Raw genomic sequence first — 6000 nt, 5'->3', positions numbered from 1 at the left:
TATCACCTCCTCACTTTCCCTTACCAGATGAAGATCTTCAAACTGCATCTCCAGTTCCCTAACAAGGTCCCTATGGAGCTGCAGCTCGACGCACCTGGTGCAGATGTGGCCGTCCAGAAGGATGGCAGTCTCCTGGACCTCCCACATCTGACACCCAGTACAGAACACCAGCCTCACAGACATACTTCCTATTCCTCACAAGTAGCTTACCTCGCCTCCACCAGTTGAGCCAAAGCCCTCCTACTCAGACTCCCTCCACTCTGTCACCCACTCCTTCAGTGCCTGCTCTATAAAGCTGTCTCCTTTGAAATCCTTCCTGCTGGTCTAACTCATATGCCGTCAAAAAACACCTAGGACCCCAGATGTGGCCCCAGCAAGGCTCTAGAACTGCAGCAAGATGTCACTACAGGCCAACAAACTTTTCCTTTCTAATGACTTGCTTCATTGCATGATAACTTTTAGTGATCGTATACAGGGGCGCCAAAGGGTCCTTTGAACACCAGGGTCTGCTAATTTGTCACCACTTAAAAAATAGATGATCTTATTATTTCTTACTAACAATATCAAAATGAGGCAGGAGTGGGAATCTGGGAATAAAACTACAAATGCATGTCAGCTTTAGGAGGGTGCGTGTGTGTGTGTGTGTCATGATTTCCTATAGTGGGAAACCTAACGGCATAACTGGGTGTGATGGGTCACTCCTTAGTGAGCTCAAGGTCTGGTATGCAGGCTTTGAAAGGGAGAATAAATGTAGAGCAACACACAAGTAATTGCTGGAGGAACTCAGCTACAGGCAGCATCCACGGTCATCAATAGTCAACGTTTGGGGCCGAGTCACTTCTTCAGGACAGGAAAGGAAGGGGTAAAACGTCAGAATAAAAAGGTGGGGGAGGGAAAGGAGGACAAGCTAGAAGGGGAGAGGTGAAGCCAAGAGGATGTGAAAGGTAAAGGGCAGGAGAAGATGGAATCTGATAGGAGAGGAGAGTGGACCAAGGGAGAAAGGGAAAAAGGAGGTGCACTGGTGAAGGTGATAGGCAGTTGAGGAGAAGAGATTGAAGCCAGAGAGGGGAATAGATAAAGATGAAAGTGGGAAGAAAAAAAGTTCCTGAAGGAGACATTGATGTTCAGGCCATCAAGTTGGAGGCTACGTCACTATTCCTCTTTTGCATATTTAATTATTTTATTGCCTATTGGGAGGGTAGCGTAGCTCTCATGTCTTCTGCGTTTTCGTGACATCAAAGACCAGACAAAAGATGGTGCAGAACACGAAAGCAGCATGAACCTGTCGAAGAGCTTGAGCAGCCTTTCGAAAATCTCGTGATATCACTGGTATTTTGCGGACGGGTGCTACCCACGAAGTTTCACTTTATGTGGATAAGTTATTGCTTTTTATGTCCAATGTTGAGACTTCGTTACCTTCTGCACTCTCTCTACTCTCTCGTTTTAACCAGTTTTCTGGATATAAATTGAACCTACATAATAGTGAACTTTTTGCTTTGAATAATTTGTTATCAACTAATACTAATCTTCCTTTTAAAATTGTAAGAAACCGATTTACTTATTTGGGTGTAATAATTACTAAGATTATATATACCTACTTAAAGAAAATTTTCTTACTTCATTAAATTATATAAAAAGAACATTGTCAAATTGGTTGCCTCTTTCTTTATCATTGATTGGCCCAATTAATTCTATTAAAATGAATATCTTACCTAAATTTATATACCTCTTCCAGGCCTTACCCGTCTTTATTCCTAAATCCTTTTTTGATTCTCTTGACTCTATTTTATATATGGAAAAATATATGTCCTTGATTGAATAAAGTTCATCTCCAGAAAATTAAAAAGAATGGAGGTTTAGCTTTACCAAATTTTAGGTTTTATTATTGGGCAGTTAATATACGAAATCTTACATTTTGGTTATATTATATTAATCATGAGGACTGTCCAGGGTGGGTTTCTTTAGAAGCTAACTTTGTTAATAAATTTTCTATCACTTCCTTTATCTTTAAGTAAAGTAACTGAAAATGTGGTAGTTAAATGTACCTTGAGGATCTGGATACAATTTAGAAAACACTTTGGTTTATTGAGATTTTCCCTTTCTAGTCCCAATTTTCTTAATTATTTTTAAGCCCTCTATGACTGATGTAGTTTTTAAACAATGGGATAGATTGGGTATTAAATATCTTAAGGATCTGTTTGTTGGAGGAAGCCTTTCTTTGTTCAAACAACTGTCAACTAAATATAGTTCACCAAAAACCCACTTTTTTCAAAGTTTACAAATTAGAGACTTTCTGTGATCTCCATTATATACATTTCCTAATAGTCCTGTTAAGAACTTATTAGATGCAATTCTTAATTTGAAACCTTTTTATAATGGTTCAATATCCAATATTGTTGATGGGAATGAGAACTGATTCTTTTTTTTTGTAATTATTTTTTTATTGAAGTTCATCATCAAACAAACATTTCCATAAGATGTATTTCAGACATTGTACATATATATCATATAATCATATATATCACAAATCTCCACAAAGTATTTATCTGAGGTATACACTTATAGAAAAAAGGGGAAAGAAAAAACAAGCATAAGGAAAAAACTATGTACAAGTAGGGAGTGATCTTTTTTTTTACAACAGATTCATTGATTTGTGAGAATAAAATCAGGCCTATCAGGCATTATGTAGTTAAACCATTCTTCCCAGTATGAATCAAATTGTTCCAAATTGGATAAAATTCTCTTACGCTTGATTGGATTTAATAGCCCATTGACATTAAAAGACCGCGTGGCGGACACTGGGTCTCGTTCAGGCGAAGCAGCGAATATGTTTGAAATCCTGAAAGAGATGAGGGAGTTCTGGAAAGAAATAAAGCAGCATCTCTGTGATATTAAGTCAGAGCTCACCAGCGTCAATCAAAAAATAGCAGTGGCAGAGACTCGAATTGAGAAGGTGGAAGATTGTGTTCAAAATGTGGAACGGATACTGAGTAAGACAATAAAAATATTACATCACCAAGAAGGTAAACTGCTTGACCTGGAGGGAAGATCACGACGGAAAAATATCAGAATATACAACGTTCCCGAAAGAGTGGAGGGCTCGTCTATGACGGAGTTTGTTGGAAAGTTACTGCGGGACGTGCTGGATCTTCCCTCAGATGTGGAGCTGGAAGTCAAAAGAGCCCACCGCGTGCTCGTCCCGAAACCTACACAGGATAGAAAGCCACGCTCAATGATAATTAAATTCCTTCGGTACAGCACCAAAGCAGAGATTCTACAAAGGGGCTGGGGTAAGAAGAGAGTGTTTTCGAGAATAAATTAATATATTTTGACCAAGATTACCCACTGCGGCCCTGCAGAAATGCAAAGGATACTCTGAAGTAAAGCGAGTAGTAGAGAAATGATTCTTTAGACAAAATCAAAAATCTTTGGGAACAAGATTTACAGACTTCAATTTCTGAAGATTCTTGGAATGAAATTTTTAAACTGGTTAATAATTAATTGTTATGTGTCCATCATTCCGTCCTACAATTTCAAGTGGTCCATAGGGCTTATATGACAAAGGATAAACTATCTGGTTTTTATATGGATATATCTCCTTACTGTGATAGGTGTAACAATGGAGAAGCTTCATTCATTCATATGTTTTGGACATGCCCAGGTCTGGAAAAATAGTGGAAGGAAGTATTCCAAACTTTTTCTGTACATTTAAAGTAAATTTTATGTCTAATCCTTTGACTGCCTTATTTGGTATTGTTGGAGGGAACGATGTCATTTTGAAGACACCTGACTTGCTCATTCTGGCTTTTATCTCTCTTATGGCCAGGAGGGCACTCTTGCTTCAATGGAAGGATGCTGCTCCGCCTAATCACACTCAGTGGTGTTACGGATTCAGGCAACAATAAATATATGAGTTAGGCAGGGGTTTTTATAACAAATAACACATTTATTAAACACTGAAAACAAACCCTCCAATAGTAAACAAATCAGTAACAGAACTGGAAATCAGCTGCTGTGCGGCAGCTTAAACAGTTCTTAAAGCAATGAAGCTTAAACAGTTCTTAAAGTGATGTTGCAAAAACAGTTCTTTAAAGTGGTATTGCCAAAAGATCAAAATGCTCACAGTCCATTTAAGGGAGAGGCTTTTTAAGAAAATTTAAATTCTCTTTCATGTACTGTTACTTCGGTTCCCAAATCGAACTTTTTCCCACAAAGAATTTATGAAACGAAACGGCTTAAAGGCACTGACCTTTCCTTTACAACACTGTCCTCAATCCTTTCTGCTATTTTGCAGGGATTAACACGAGAACAGTCAACGAATTCCTTCCAAATGAGGATCAAACAAGGTCGAACCTGTTTCACCGCCGAAATTGATTCTCCTCGATCTTTAACTCCCGAACTCCGATCTTCACTCTCCACTGATTCTCAACTAGCAGTGTTATAAAGAAACTGCTGGCAATGACCTTTTAAACTTTAGGCATTAGATAAAACTTCATCTTTCAACTAAACTGCGTCATCACATTAGGTTACACAGTGGCATGAAGTCAACATGGCAAATCCTGCCATGAACTGCCTCTCTTCACAGGGAGGGGTCCTCCTTTTATACCTTGTAAAAAAAAACCTGTCACGTGACCTCTACTGGCGGGAAAATGACGTCACTCCACCATCACAAGACCATTACCTCAAGTCCAGTATAGCTTCAAGCTCAGTCACGTGACAAGGGTACCACTGTCACGTGTCATGAGTATGTAACACCTCCCTCCAAAAAAAACATTTCTGGTCTGACAAGAACAAAAATTTCAAAAATTATTTACAAGAAAAACAAATCTATAAAGTTTATAACATACACAATATACAATATCATCATATAACATCTTACAACTCACAATACAGTAGGAGTGTTACAATTGTAAAATAAAATTCCATTAAAAAAATTACATTGTACATTCAACATCAAGATAGACAATCACCCACATTATCTTTACCTTTAATATGAGTTATCACAATATTGTACTCTTGTAACATCAAACTCCAATTTAATAATATTCTGTTTTTGTTTTTCATCTTACTACTCAGAAAAACTAACGGATTATGATCAGTGTAAACAATAAATGGTTTTTGGGTTGTACTAACATATAAGTCCAAATATTCCAAAGCTAAAACAAGAGATAACAATTCCTTCTCTATTGTCGAATAGTTTCTTTGATGCTTATTAACTTTCTTAGAAAAGTAAGCTACTGCATGATCAACCTCATCACCCTCATTCCTTTGCATTAATACTGCTCCTGCAGCCTCATCACTAGCATCTACAGCTAATGAAAAAGGTTTTCCAAAGTCAGGTGCCTTGAGCACAGGTTGTTGACATATCATTGTTTTCAATTTTTCAAATGCTTCTTGACAAGGCACTGTTCACACAAACTTCACATTCTTCTGCAAAAGGTTAGTTAATGGAAGGGCAACATTAGCAAAATTCTTACAAAATTTTCGATAATATTCTAACATTCACAAGAATCTTCTGAGAGTATTTTTCCCCGTTGGAGTGGGAATCTCTAAAATTGCCCAAACTTTTGTCTGAACAGGAGCTACCTTACCTTGACCCACAACATAACCAAGGTAAGTCACAGTGGCATGTCCAAATTCACTCTTAGCTAAATTAATAGTTAAGTTAGCTTTTGAAAGCCTTTTAAACAATTTCTCCACCACAATAATGTGTGCTTCCCAAGTATCATTTCCTGTCACTAAATCATTAATATAAGCATCAGTATCTTTCAATCCCTGAATCACAGAGTTAATCATCCTCTGGAAAATACCTGGGGCATTCTTCATCCCAAATGGAAGAACATTATACTCATATAACCCAGATGGAGTTACAAATGCAGAAATCTCTCTACCTCTGTCCGTTAATGGAACACACCAATACCCTTTCAATAAATCAATCTTTGTAAGGAACTTTGCCTTTCCAACTTTATCCACACAATCATCTACTCTAGGAATTGGATA

Source organism: Hypanus sabinus, chromosome 6, assembly GCF_030144855.1.
Source record: "Hypanus sabinus isolate sHypSab1 chromosome 6, sHypSab1.hap1, whole genome shotgun sequence".
NCBI classification, from domain to species: domain Eukaryota; kingdom Metazoa; phylum Chordata; class Chondrichthyes; order Myliobatiformes; family Dasyatidae; genus Hypanus; species Hypanus sabinus.
The sequence above is the reverse complement of the archived record's forward strand: the minus strand, read 5'-3'. Positions refer to the sequence as shown.